Consider the following 16,520-nt stretch of genomic DNA (forward strand, 5'->3'; position numbering starts at 1 on the left):
AGATGTATCTGAAAAGTAGTTATGCTCTTTTAACAATTTTAATTAAATTCATTAATTAAAGAAAATGTCATATGAAGTGAGTTGTGATTTTTGGGACGGGTTGTATTGATAAGGCATGTTATTGCCCAATGGGATTGTAACAAAGTCTATTTATAGGATAATTTGTTTAGTTTTTTTTATTTTTTACTTCTAGCCACATGAGATGCATATGAAGTAATTGTTCTAATTCTTATTATGGGTTGTTGCAAATATGCTTTTAGCTCTCTCTCTCTCTCTCTCTCTCTCTCTCTCTCTCTCTCTCTCTCTTTTGCATGATCTCTCTCTCACCTTCTCTCACCTTCTCTTTCCACTGTCTCCCAACTCATATCTATCTCATGATCCTTCCCCTTTAATTTATCTCCCCATCTGCTCCCTCTCCTCTCTGTTATGCCCCACCTCTACCTCTCTCTCCCTCACTCTATCTTTTCTCTCAAACCTTGCATCCCTCTCTGCCCACTCTCTTCTACATGTTCTCGATATCTTTATCTCCACACGCTATCTCTCAATCTCCCCTTCTTATTCTCTCTCTCTCTATCTCCCTACTCTCTATCTCCCTCCGCTAACCTTATATTGACTTTCTCTCTCCCCTTCTCCCTCTCACCCTCCCTCTCTCTTCCCCTCTCACTCTCTAGCCCCCTTCCCCTCTCCCTCTCTCTTTATTTCTCTCCCCCATTCACTCTCTCCCTTACATTTTCCCTCTCCCTCACTCTCTCTCACTCTCTCTCTCTCTCTCTCTCTACACTTAACTCTATCTCTCTCCCCCCACTTAACTTTCTCTCTCTCTCCCCATCCTGCCTTCCGCCTCCATCTCTCCCTCCCTCTCCTCCTTTCTCCCTACCCTCCTCCTTCCATTTCCCACCCTCTCTTCCTCTCTCCCTCCTTCTCCCTCATTCTCTCACTCTCTCTCCCCATCCCTCCCTATTTTCCACACTCGCTCTACTTTTGTCCCTCCTATCCTTCCTCCTTCCTCCCACTACTCTTTCTCTATCTCCTACCCTCTCTTCCTCTCTCTCTCCCTCCCTCTCCCTCTCTCTATCACTCTCTCTCACCCTCATTCCCTCCTTTCAGCACTCTCTCTATCTCTCTCTGTGACACCCTTCCTCCTCCCTCCCTCTACTATCTCTCTCCCTCCGTCTCTCTCTTCAGCAACACCCTCTCCATCCCTTCCTCCTTTTCTCTCTCCCCCTATCTCTATGTCTCTCCCTACTCCTCCATCTCTCCAACACACCATTCTTCCCTCTCCCTCTATCTCCCTATCTATCACTTTTCATCCATCCCTCCATTATATGCTTCTCTACACCCTCACTCCTTCTCTTCTATCCTTCCCACTCTCCCCCTGCTCTCCTCCTCTCTCCTTACTCCCTCCCCTTACATGTTAAACAAATTTGTATCAATAAAGCAAACACAACACAGATACAAGAGAATCAATATAAATATAAACATATATTAAAAACTACAATTCATCATTATTCAAATATAGATATATATATATAAACATTTAATTCATTGTCAATTAAAATCAATTTATTTAAATGGATAGCAAAACACTTCCAATATCACATACATATTAAATTAGAATAATCGTAAATTATAATTAAAAAAACATATTCCAAAAACAGCTAAAAAAGATTTAATTTTTGTACGATAGAATAAAATAATTACTAATTAGCAACGTGAGATCCATATGGAGTAATTGTTTTGATTCTTATTTTGGATTGTTGCAAATATGCTTTTACCATCCATCTCTCTCTCTCTCTCTCTCTCTCTCTCTCTCTCTCTCTCTCTCTCTCTCTCTCTCTCTCTCTCTCTCTCTCTCTCTCTCTCTCTGATCTCTCTCTCACTCTCTCCTTGATCTCTCTCTCATCTCCCCACTCTCTCCCAACTCATCTCTATCTCATGCTCCTTCCCTTTCAATTTATCTCACCATCTACTCCCTCTCCTTCTCTCTTTATCCCCCCACCTCTACCTCTCTCTCCTCCCTCCCTCACTCTATCCTTTTCTCTCAATAATTGCATTGCTCTTCCCCCTCTCTTATACATGTTCTTGATATCTTTCTGTCGAGACCCTTCCTCTCAGTCTCCCCCTCTTATTCTCTCTCTATCACCCATGCCTTATGTCTCAAACCATCCTGATTTTCCCCATATCTCTCTCTCCCTCTCCCTCAAGACCTCTCTATTTTCCCATCACTCCATCTCTCTCTCCCCCTCCCTCTCTGCCACTTCTCCATGTTCATCTTTGTCTCACACACTATCATGCTCTTCCCTCATCTCTCTCTCCATTGTTGTTTCCCTCCCTCTGGCTATCGCCATCCCAATCTCGCTCCCTCTCTCTCTTGCTCTCATGCACCCTCCCTCACTCTTTCTCTCTCTATCAATCCCCCTTACCCTCTCTCTCTCACGCACCCTCCCTATCTCTCTCTTTTTGGCTCATGCACTCTCTCTTCCCCACCTCTAGCTCCCTCTCCCTATCCTTATCTCTCTTTCCCTCCTACTCTCTATCTCGCCCCCCCCCAACCTTATGCTGAACTTTTCTCTACCCTTCCCACTCTCACCCTCCCTCTCTCTTCCCATCTCACTCTATATTCCCCTTCCCCTCCCTCTCTTTCTCTCTCTTCCACCCCCCACATATCTCTCCCTTACACTTCCCCTTTCCCTCTCTCCCACTCCTTCCCATTCCTTTTCCCACCCTCTCTCTCCCTCTTTCTCGCACTCCCGCTCCCTTCCTCCTCCTCCATCTCTCCCTCCCTCTCCTTCTTTCTCCCCTCCTTCCTCTCTCCCTTTTCCACCCTCTCTACCACTCTCCCTTTGTTTCCCTCTTTCTCTCACTCTCTCTCCCTCCTGCCCTTCCTCCCACTACTATCTCTATATATCCTACCCTCTCTTCCTCTCTCTCTCTCTCCACCCTCCCTCTCCCTCTTTCTATCACTCTCTCTTCCCCTCCCTCCTTATTTTCCATACTCTCCCTCCCTCCTCCGCCTCTCTCTCTCCCTCCTACCCTTCCTCCCCCTCCCTCTCCCTCTCCCACCCTTCCTCTCCCTCTATCTCTCCCTCTCCCTCCTTCTATCACTCTCTATCCCCCTCCATCCTTATTTTCCATACTCTCTCTATCTCCTCCGCCTCTCTGTCTCCATCCTCCTTCCCTCCTCCGCCTCTCTCCCTCCCTCCTTCACCTGTCTCCCACCTCCACGTCTCTCTCCAGGCATTGCCTCTCCCTCCCTTCCTCTTTTTCTCTCTCCCCCTATATCTATGTCTCTCCCTCCTCCTTCCCCTCTCCCACCCATAATTCTTCCCTCTCCCTCCATCTATATCCCTACTCCCTCCCTCTATATCCCTATCTACATCTTTCTATCCATCCCTCCTTTATATGTCTCTCTACACCCTCACTCCCTCTCTCCTCTCCTTCCCACACTCCCCCCACTCTCCTTCTTTCTCCTTACCCCCTCTATATATATATAAACATTTATTTAATTGTCATTTAAAAACAATTTATTTAGATTAATGATAAAACACTTACAATAATAGATACATATTACAATAGAATAACAATGTTGAGAATCTATGCAAAAATAAATAATCTTACCAAAACAATTTAAACATGTTAAAAAATAAATTAAGCAAAGGATGAATGTAACAAAAATGATGTGAAATAGGTACATCGATCTTTGTTTTATATTTTAAAACATTACTTATTTTAGAACATTGCGATCTCTAACAGCTACTCAAACAAAATTAATAAGAAAGTGTGAGATCTATCCAGCCAAGCGTGAAAGATTAAACAACTACAATAATCCCAAACCATATATTTTGCATTGAGATTAGCATAACTTATTGCAAGAATTATCAATGTAAACGAGGGTTTACACATAAACAATTGTTTGTAGCAGCAATAAAGTAAGAATCATAAAAGGCTAAACATTACGCCTTAGAGAGATTGTAAATATACATATTGTGAGAACTATAGAGAGTTTCGTGCTATTAAGAAACTGTAGAGGAGTGCGATTAGTATCAACACCATGGAGAATTGAAAGGAGGACTCTCTTAATCAACCTTGAGCCGAATAGATGGAAGAAGGTGAGTGCGGTTAGTAGCAGCACCTTGGAGAATCAAAAGGAGGACTCTCTAAATCAACCCCGAGCCGAATCGATGGAAGAAGGCGAGAGACATTTGATTTTTCGGTTACACAAAAATTGAGAGGAGGATTAATAATGAAAGAGATGTGGTCGATAAAATGATACCAGGTTAGACCTATATAACGTAGCATGCACCAGAAATGGAGAGGCAGTCTTTCAACCTCACTCCTCGATTTAAGTCTATATAATTTTTGGAAACACCTGAAACAGATCTTTATGAAAACAAAAATTAAAAAAACACAGAAGAATGATACTCGAAGCACGAGACAGAAGCATGATTGGTTTCGGTAGCAACTCAATTTCATCCAACAGAGGTGGCTCGAGAGCGGAGCAGAGATCCAATTCCATTTCCCCAACAGAGGTGGTGCAAGGGCAGAGCAGAGGTCCAATTCCATTTCTCCTGAAGGCCACCCTCCTCCTCTAGGCCAGACTCAAACATACGACCAACCCTCCTCCTCTATCACATATGGACTCGGGACCAACGCGGACTCCATGTGTTGAGGGATTCCAACACCACACAAAACAATGGTTTGAAAACTATGTCAAAATGGAGATACGATACCAAGGGTTGTTCCCACAAATCACTTTTATTGCTTTTTTTCAAATTTTAAATTTTTCTTGCTTTTCTCTCCATCAGCTATCATTAAAAATTGCTTTTCTTGATTTTCTAATTGTTATAATTTTTTTTTCTTTTCTTTCTTTTTCTAACCATTTTTGCTTTTCTCAACGGCAACTATCCTTAAAAATTGCCTTTCTTGATTTTCTGACATTTCGAAGGTGGAGATGAGGTTGTTTAACTTGGGTGAGAAAAGGACATTTGAGATTCATCACGTTTCCACCCTGGATGATGTTTTTCCAGCGACGTGTTTAGCTTTCAATTTCAACTCATTTGACTATTGCCTCATAGACATTCACTCCATGTTTAACATTACGAAGGTTTTCTGCTAATACTGTTACATTCCACATTACTGCTACATTCTAAATTGTTTCATTACTAGTAGGCGATTAAGAAATCATCAACGAAATTGTTCTCAGTCTAAGTTATATTTCTCTTGAAATTGGGGTTAGTTTTGTGCATGATTTCGTCCAAAATTGATTTGATTAGATGCCTTTTCTAAATTACAAATTGTTTGTTAATTTTAAATTATGTCGTACTACATGTACATATTTTTGTATATAATATAATTTTTACTAAACATGAGGTTTAAGTTTAAATAGTGTTTACTTCCTTATTCACGGAAAATCAAACTTGAAATGGTCATCGTACCTAGTTTAGGTTAGGTTAGGGTTGTGTCATTACAATCTATTTATTAGGTATTGTTTTTGAATCTTACACTTACACTTACAATATGTTTAGTAGGTATATTTTCATTTTATTTATAATATTATGGGAGTTATACTTTTATTTTATTTTAATTAATGGTTTTTAACTATGAAATTTATTTTTTTCCTGCCAGAAAGATTTTGTTCGGGATTTGAGTGTTATTTAGCAATCTAGGGCAAAAAGCTAAGATGCCTATGGAATTAAGGGTTGAATTACCAATTTGCAATCTTCATTTACTACCATCATGCTACCTGATTTTTCCACCATAAGCCTCAAAGAATTATTTGTAGGAAGCTCTTAGTAATGAACGTATCATCAACCCATAGACTATTTCCACCATTTCCCCATCTCCACCTTCATATGTTGAATAGATTTTCCAAATAAGCATTTTTCACAAGAACTTGATTCTCAAATTTGAGAAATTAATATCCTACTTATCCATTCTTTCATAATGATACTTAAATTTGTGATAACATTTCATAATGCATAGTATGTTCACTTTTTAAAATTAAAGTTTGAGTTGTTCTCTTATAATATTGTTTAAGGTATTATAATTCATGGTGAAATCATCACTCAATTTAATTTTCAGTATTTAAGAATTAATTTAATTATGATCTTCATCCATTCACAATCCTACAATTTTAACAAGAAATAAAATATATAGATATGGATGGGTATAATGAAATCTTCCAAACAACTCTATTTAGCCCCGCTTTAAAATCAAGGTTCAAATACTTTATAAAATGGTACCACAAGTGTAATAAACATTTTTTTAAAATATTTTTTTTCTTATTACAAAATAATTTTAATTTTAAAATTTTTTATTAATTACAATTATTTGTCATAAATTTTCTATACTTTAACATTTAAATAATTAAACAATTTATCTTAGTTGGTGTTGTATCTTTCAAAATTCATTTTGTAAATACTCCACCTATTAGCATCGTTACCATCAATGCTTTCAAATGTTGTGGAGCTTCTTGAGAAAAGCATTCTTCATGTGAAAGCCTAGTTTTTAGAGTTTGAAAATTAATATGGTTAGTATCAATTCTCTTACAATGGTGCTTACTTTTGTAATAACGTTGGACAATGGGTAATGTGGTGAAATTTTTTAGCTGTTTTCTCTTGTAATATTGTTTAAGATATTATAATTCAAGCAAAGGTCATTACTCATAAAAAAATTATTTAATTTAATGTGTTTAGTCATTAATTTAGTTGCAATGATTTTGATACAAGTAAAATTAGTTGAAGAATATACTAAAAAAAATGCTTTAAAATATTAAATTACCACTTTAAATTCAATACTACACAAATATATATGAGAATAGGTTTCACATTTTAAATCAATAAAATTGATATAAAGCATATTTTAATATATAACTATACATATTTGAAAGAAAACTTTATAAAATTGGTTAATCATAATATCTTTAATAAAAACTAATAATTAAACCAGCTTAGACACATCTTAACTTTGGATCTACCAAGGGACGAGAGGGATCAAATCTCTTTTCACTCTAAAAGAGGTTTGTACCTCAAGAGATTTGATCCCTATGGGTGCTTGGTAGATCCAAAGTTAAGATGAATTTAAATGCTTGGTAGATCCAAAATTAAAATGAATCTAGGATAGTGTAATTTATAAAGAAAAATACATATTAAATTAGAATAATGGTTAAATTATAGTTTTAAAAAAGAAAAACATATTCCAAAATATAAATTAAAAGAATTTTATTTTTTTATAATAGAGTAAAATAACCGGTAACACTAAAAAAATCATAATAAACAATAATTATTTGAAAATAAAGATTCAAAAACAAAGTTGAGACTCTATGCAAAAATAAATAATCTAACCAAGACAACATAAGCACAATCTAATAAAGAAAAAATGAATGATAAATGCGACAAAATTTATGTGAAGTAAATGTATCTCATATTTTTAAATATTAATTGATTGAAACTAGGCCAGCCTGATGACTAAGTGCTACTGAAACCAAATTAATAAAAAAGTGTGAGATCTATCAAACCAATCATGAAAGGTTAAACTACTACAATAATACTAAACAATATATTTTGAAGATATAAATGTATACCAAACATTGAAATGAGCATAACTTATTGCAAGAATTATCCACATAAATGATGGTTTGTAGCAGCAGCAATAAATTAGGAATCATAAAAGGCTAAACATTATGCCCTAGACAGATTGTAAATATACATATTGCAAGAACTATGAATAGAGAATGAACATAGAGAGCTCCATGCCAGTAGGAAATTGTAGGAAGGGTAGTGATTAGCAACACCATGGAGAAATGAAAGGAGGACTCTTAACAACAAACTATAGAAAACATGAGTAAGACATTGTACACTAAACTAAAAAACCCTAGTAAACTTTTGTGCAGTTAACTAAATATAATAAACCTAGGTAAGGAATTGAACACTAAAATAAATACAATAAACCCTAGTAAAGCATTTTATGCCCGAAAAGAAAGTAAAGAAAGAGATGAATGCCTACACTAAGAATATTTCTAGAAATAAACTCCATGCGCAGATGCATTCAACATATGTTTTTTGTACTCCTAAATAAACCCCAAGCTGAATCCATGGAGTTAGGACATGTACATGGAAGGAGAAGGGAGAAGGCGAGAGACATTTAATTTTGCAGTTACACACAAAATGAGAGAGGAGTATTAATAATGAAGGAGATGTTGTCGATAAAATGATGCCAGGTTCAACTTATATAACACAACATGCACCGAAAATGGTGAGGAAAACTTTCAATCTCACTCCTACATTTGATTTGATACTTTGTTAGATGTCAATGGGCTGCTTAATCGATATTTTTCTGAGTAATTGTATGTATTGCATTTTAAGAATCACATAATTTCATATTGTCTCTATTAAATATTTAGCTCACCATTTTTAAATTTTAAATCTTCTCTGCTTTGATCTATCTTAGGTTTTAAAATTTCATATTCTTTTAAAATTCATATTTTTTTTGTGCAGTCTACCCTAGTATGTTAGAAGTTATTTGAAATCCCATTTTGTACCTCCCTACCGCATTCACAACAACATAACATAAATGGAAAAAAACATCAACGTGAATGCAAGGAATGAAGAATTTGACATGAATTATTGTTGGTCAAAACCTCAACAAGTTAATGTAAATCATTTCTTTAGATATGCATTCACCTCTCACTGCATTTCCAATTTTTTTGTTCCGCATGTTACTAAAATAAAATGAAATGAAATCTAAGAATGAGTTTATTAAATTATCAAAGGGATCTTCTCCATTTCCAATACATGTTTTATATGTCAAGCATGGTATTGTTTTATCAATCCCATCTCCTCTATTATTAAATCTTATCTATCATTTTATATATATGTTGAAAATGATTATGACTACAATCAATTTGGTATAGGTGAGGCTTTCATTTGAGAGGGGCCCTCTTGAGAAACGAGTGCTCTCCTCCACAAGCTATAAATTATCCAATATCTTATAGCCCCATTGCATCTCGAGGTTCCACGAGGAGGAAGGGTACCCAAGGAGTAGGCTAGGGGGTAAACTGATGAGTCATTAACATTTGGTTAGAACACATCAACATTCACACATGAAAGTGGATGACTACAAGGGAGCACAAGCAACAACCAATCCAAGAACTGAAACTGCACTCCTTGGTGAACACTACAATGTGTACTAATAATTTTTTTTTATATGATTAATGATGTATTTATAATGACCAGAATGTAATGTGAATGTCATGATGATTGAATTTCAGAATATGACTATTGATGTATGTACCTCAAATATATCTGTTTTCAATATTGATAAAATTTCATAGTGGTCATGGCCATTAAATGACTAGTTGATAGAATGTTTATTTACTTATTATTATAGTATTCTAAGTTAAATATGAATTTTTCCCTATACCTAGTAACTTGATTTCTACTATGACTAGTAAAAAAAAATTAGCATCAGAGGGAGTGTCCCCACACTTGGTATTAGAGTCGTAGATCTAGGACGTATGGAACCATAAGAATTAATTTTCATCAGTGACATGATAATCTAATTAAACTATTATTATAATACATATATTGAACTAATTAACCTCATTATTGGATTTTTTTAGTAGATCATACTTCCAATGCTACTTTCTCTTGAGCTCGAGATATAAAAGATTGTTTGCCCCATTTCATTGGGTTATTGGCTAAGACATCCTAAACCCTCCCTTCCTCTAATAAAGAGGAGTTTTTATGTGTTTCAAGTTATACTTTTGCTCATATTCATCTGACTCATTTTGGTTAGCAGGGTCAATATGCCTTGGAAATGAAAAAGCGACTCCATTCACCCCCTAGGGAACTCTGAAGGAGAGACTCCTATGACAAACTTATGCACGAAACATAAGGGCATAAGTTTAAGGTTCATTGCATCGTGAGTCTCCTTACATGGAGCATCATCATCAAGACCATCTAACAAGAGCTTCCAAGGATATGCCTACGTATTCACCATCATTACTTTATATCTAATGACCAAAACAAGTAAAGGAGATAATTCTTTCAAACATATACCTTTATCTTGAGTTGACTTCAAAATATTAGTCAAATCCCTAAGATTGACATTCTATTTATCTTCAAATTCTTGAATAATATCTTTAGATTCTAGTACCTCCAGAGAATTTCTAAATCTTTTATCATTTCGGTACTCAAGTCAATTTTTTCAATACCAACCTACATACAAGAGATTCTCTTTGTCAGGGAAGGACCCTTTAAAATGTTGGAAGTAGGTTATTTTTTACCCTAACTTTTTATTGAAAGGAGATGAGAAATCTTTAGATATATGAATTATTTAACAGCATATAAACATATTAAGTGGACACCATGAAAACCAAGCTCAAAAATAACCATAGGTGGGTCATTCTAAATCACCATTCCCAATACTAATCCATCTCCAATATCAATTCCAACCATAATCTGAGTGACTGTCATAATGCTAGTCTTAATAAAATTCATGCTTTCCTCTAAATAATGACCTGAAGAGTTTCCTATCTCTGTAAAGACTATGGCAAACCAATTATTTGATATGTAAGCTAGGTAGATTTCACCATTGATGAATGCCATCAATTGTTTCAAATTGTGCATTGAAGGAGACAGGCCAACTTTTTAAACTGATAAGCATCTATTTCCATAATGAAAAAGTGAAGGCCAACCATCTTCTTGCAAGTAAAAAGGTCTTTTGGAACATAGCCTGGTAATGTTCCCAAACCTTACCACTTAAGGACTTAATGTTGGCTTCATTAAAGATCCATCATGCTATTTTATGTTATATAATGTTAATAACCATATTGAGCTTAGTATAACCGCAAGGGCTAACCTTGTAGAACTACATTTTAGTTTTATGCATTTTCTTGTCTTCTTAATATTTGGGCCTCATAAGTCCTCAACAATGTGTCAAATTACAAGAATATGTCGATATATTTCATGAGAAAATTCGTTCGATCCACACTTCATCACATATAGAGGGGTCACATAGGGAGATAATTCAAATTTCAAGCCCTAAATATTTATGAGGGGTTATACTTGGAATCCAATTCCCTTAACTGAATCATTTCTCAACCCTTCTCAGGAATCTTAGACTTTTGCTTGGAATCCCCTAGGCTTACAAGGATGGATTGAGTGTTTCTTTGATCCAAAACAACCTCCTTTAATGTAGACAATGTTTTCACAATAAAATTACTAGGTGATCTCTCCTTATACTACCCATTTGATGGAGGATATGGATGAAAATATAGAAAAACATTTCCCACATAGCCTTATTTTTTCATTACGATAAACACCCTCCAAAATTTGTTCTAACTTGAATTTTGGAGCCTACTGTGGATCTTGTGATCATTCGTTCCATAATCACTTTATGGTTGTTTGGTAAGTGTTAAACTGACTTTCTCACACAGTCTTATTCTAAAACAAGTTTTTGAGTGCACTCTTTTATGCAAGCTTGAACAGGGAAAGCACAAGTCCATCAAGGTAGTGCTTATGCAATGTTCCACTTGTGTCAAAAGCTAGTGCACACTTTCATCAACCGTCCCTCACTTTTTCTTATGATTTTCATGAGTGACGTGATGCTCTCATTAAAATATTGTTATAATACATATATTGAACTAATATTTGAGATCTAATTTAAATAATATGCATTATTGTTCTAAATCACTATCAATACTATCAGAAGTGAAATCCCTATAACAAAGCTCAAACAATTAATTTATTCATCCAAACCTATTTTATTTACATTATGAAATATTCTCAAAATTTATTAATCCAAATAAATTTCAACCACGGAAAAACAAATTGTCGGCATAAAGATACCATACACAAATTTCAATATCATTGGTGATTGTGCAACTTTGCACCAAGCATCAATTTGCAATTGCAAACAATATCAGCACCTTTTCCTTCTTACAAATCCTATCTACGTGTTGACTTTGGCTTCCACTCAAGGTCGATTCAAAGTTGACAAGTGAGAATTATTTATGCATCTTCTAATCTTCTATGTATTCATGGGCTCACTCTAGTTTATTGTGTCTATGGTTTTGTGCTGCATAAAGTGTTTTACTCACAATCACTACATTTATCAGCCTAAAGTGTTGTACTCAATCACTAAGTTTAATTACGTCCATAGGTATCCTATATTTTGAAATGGTTTCTAAAATCTCTATCTTTTATAGTAATAAAATGTATATTTGATTTAAATTTCATAATTTGAGAATATTTGTAAAAATATACACAATTTTTTTGAGTTGTATTTGGGACTTTTACATTGTTTTCCTATTAACAAGGTTCAATATTCCATAAATTAAATAGCACATTATTATTTTAATCACTCGTACTAATTTTTACCACCCATTTAATTTATATAGCTATGCTAATGATTATGAGCAATCCTATTTTATCATCCACCAACCTCCCAATTATCACGCTCCTCTACAATTTCTTGACTGTGCTACATTATCTTTGTCTTCACCTTTAATTTGATTTTCATAACCCTTGCATAATTCACTTTTACATTCGTGCTAAGGAATAATGTTACTAATACTCTTATTCCTAATTTTTTTGTTCAAACACATAGCATTATCTTGTTTGATTATGCTACATTCTCTTTATCTTTACCATTAATTTGATGTTCATAACCCATTATGCACATATATATTCCTGCTAAGGAATAATGTTTATATTAGTATTATTCCTAGTTTTTTTGATCAAATAAATAGCTTTTTGTTGATGTCAACCTTGGTTTATTTCCACAATGCTTGAAATACCTAATTTATCTCTACCAAATAATGTAGTTTGCAATAACATTTATAATTGGTTGAATTGATGTTTAAATTTTATTTTAATAACCATTAATTATTTTTAATCTTTTATTACAAAAATATTTGTTCCCAAATTATGAGACATCACTCATTTATTTGACCTCACGTTTTGTTTGCAACATCTATTTGGTTAACTTTTATTTAAAAAAATATATTTATATTTTGCAAGTTAACTGAAGTGAAGAGATATATAACATTTTTATTCAACATTATTTTTTTTCTTAGTTTATTTATCCCTTAATGATTATAAGATTTATAATATAAACAAATTTATTATTTAAAATATTCTATTTTATTTTATTTCAACTTTTTAATATATAATTTAAAATATAAATATTTTATATGAAAAAAATAAATGAGTAGTAAATTTTTAATATATTTTATCTATAAATTTTGTTATATTAACTTTGTTTTCGCAATATAATATGTATAAATAAATCATAATATTAAAATCTTATTCCATGGGCAATTCAGACTTACTAGTGCAATTTACAAAAGAATTATGAGCATTTCAATTTTCTGTGTAATATTTATAAATAAATTAGAATATTAAAATCGTATCTATGTATTCATGGGCTTACTCTAGTTTATTGTATCTAGGGTTTTGTGGTGCATAAAGTGTTTTACTTACAATCATTAAGTTTATCAACCTAAAGTGTTTTACTCAATCACTAAGTCTATCTATTTTGAAATGGTCTTTAAAATAATGAAATGTGTATTTCAATTAAATTTCATAATTTGATAATATTTTTAAAAATATATACACAATTTTTGTGAGTTGTATTTGGAACTTTTACTCTATTTTCCCATTACAAAGGTTCATTATTACATAAATTATTATATAAAATACAAATATTTTATATGAAAAAAATGAATGAGTGGTAAATTTTTAATATACTTTATCTGTAAATTTTGTTATATTTAACTTTCTTTTATATCCAAATATAATATTTATAAATAAATCATAATATTAAAATCTTATTCCATGGAGGATTTAGACTAACTAGAGCAATTTACAAAAAAATTATTATCATTTCAATTTTTGGTGTAATATACTTTGATTCATATAATTTAATAATATTTTTTTTTATATATTATATTTTATTAATGTATTTTATTTTATTCTTATATCTTTTTCAGCATTGTTTAATTATTTTTTATTTGGAGTTTTTGGTTTGAATTAGAGGAAATATTCTTTGGTAAGTTTTTATTATTTATAATATGGATTTGAAGGCATCAATTACTAGGGTGTAAATTTGATGGGCACTGCTACCTCTCAAGAAAATTCTTGATCATGGTTTCCTTTTAAAAGTGTGCTTCACATGGCTTTTGATTTTTATTTTTACCCATCATTTAAATATCATGTATTATTTGTTTTTGGTAGTAAGATCAATAGTACAGACTTAAATTCCATGGAATATTTTAGAATATTGATAGTAGTATACAAAATTCAATGGTTGGGATTTATCTCAAAAGTAATTATGCTCTTTTAGCAATTTTAATTAAATTCATTAATTAAAGAAAATGTCATATGAAGTGAGTTGTGATTTTTGGGACGTGTTGTATTGATAAGGCATGTTATTGCCCAATGGGATTGTAAATCTCCATGATTAAGAATCGTATTCCATGTTTTTTTAAATATATTTATGGTTAACATATATATGAAATATTTTTATAAATAATAATATTATTTAAAATAATGATAATCTGTTTAGTTTTTATTATTTTTTACTTCTAGCCACATGAGATGCATATGAATTAATTTTTCTAATTCTTATTATGGGTTGTTCCAAATATGCTTTTACCTCTCTCTCTCTCTCTCTCTCTCTCTCTCTCTCTCTCCATGATCTCTCTCTCACCTTCTCTCCCCACTATCTCCCAACTCATCTCGATCTCATGATCCTTCCCTCATTATCCCCCCCCTCTACCTCTTTATCCTCCCTCCCTCACTCTATCATTTTCTCTCAATCCTCTCATTCCTCTCTCCCCACTCTCTTCTACATGTTATCGATATCTTTATCTCCACACCCTATCTCTCAATCTTCCCTTCTTATTCTCTCTCTCTCTATCTCTAATGCCCTATCTTTCAAACCATCCCTATTTTCCACATATCTCGATCTCCTTCTCTCTCAAGACCTCCCTATTCTCCCATGACTCCCTCTCCCTCTCCCCCTCTTCTTGATGTCCATATTTGTCTCACACACTATCATTCTCTTCCCTCATCTTTCTCTCTCTGATGCTCCCTTTCTTTCTCTCCACTATCATGCTCCCTTTGTCTCTCCCCCACATTCTCTCCCTCCCTACCTTGCGCTCTCTCTCAAACCCTCCAAATTATCCCCCCAATCATTCTACCCCTCCTCACATTCTAACCCGACCTCTCTCTCTCTCTGTCTATTTCTCTCTCTCTCCCCATCATTGTTTCACTTGCTCCCTCTCTCGCCCTCCGTATCTCTCTGTCCCTATGTCCCTGCCTCCCTCTCTTTCTCTCTCTCCCTCTCTTCTTTTCTTTCTCTCCCCTCTAACTCTCACCACTGTCCCTCCCTCCCTCTCTCACTCTCAGCCCCCCTTACCCTCTCTCTCTCCCATGTGCCCTTCTTCCCTGTCTCTCTCGCACTCAGCCCCTGTTACCCTCTCTCTCTCTCTCTCTCCTTCTCACTCTCTCTCCCCCACCTTTAGCTCCCTCTCCCTATCCTTATCTCTCTTTCCCTCCTACTCTCTATCTCTCTCCCCCCAACCTTATATTGACTTTCTCTCTCCCCTTCTCCCTCTCACCCTCCCTCTCTCTTCTCCTCTCACTCTCCGACCCCCTTCCCCTCTCCCTCTCTCTTTCTTTCTCTCGCCCCATCACTCTGTCCCTTAGAATTTCCCTCTCCCCCCCCCTCTCTCTCTCTCTCTCTACACTTAACTCTATCTCTCTCTCCCCCCACTTAACTTTCTCTCTCTCTCCCCCTCCTGCCTTCCTGCTCCTCCATCTCTCCCTCCCTCTCCTCCTTTATCCATACCCTCCTCCTTCCCCTTCCCACCCCTCTTCCTCTCTCCCTCCTCCTCCCGCGTTCTCTCACTCTGTCTCCCCATCCCTCCTTATTTTCCACACTCGGTCTATTTCTCTCCCTCCTACCCTTCCTCCATCCTCCCACTACTCTCTCTATATCCCCTACCCTCTCTTCCTCTCTCTCTCTCCCTCCCTCTCCCTCTCTCTATCTCTCTCCCTGACACCCTTCGTCCTCCCTCCATCTACTATCTCTCTCCCTCCACCTCTCTCTCAAGCCACCCCCTCTCCATCCCTTCCTCGTTTTCTCTCTCCCCCTATCTCTATGTCTCTCCCTACTCCTCTCTCTCTCCCACGCACTATTCTTCCCTCCCCTTCTCTCTCCATCCCAATTTCCTCCCTCTATCTCCCTATCTATCTTTTTTATCCATCCCTCCTTTATATGTTTCTCTACACCCTCACTCCCTCTCTTCTCTCCTTTCCACTCTCCCCCTGCTCTCCTCCTCTCTCCTTACCCCCTCCCATTACATGTTAGACAAATTTGTATCAATAAAGCAAACACAACATAGACAAGAGAATCAATATAAATATAAGCCTATATTAAAAACTACAATTCATCATTATTCAATATATATATATATATATATATATATATATATATCTATATATATAATTCGT

The sequence above is a fragment of the Pinus tabuliformis genome, chromosome 8, assembly GCF_031772625.1.
Source record: "Pinus tabuliformis cultivar Carrire ecotype Pingquan chromosome 8, CPIR1, whole genome shotgun sequence".
NCBI lineage: Eukaryota > Viridiplantae > Streptophyta > Pinopsida > Pinales > Pinaceae > Pinus > Pinus tabuliformis.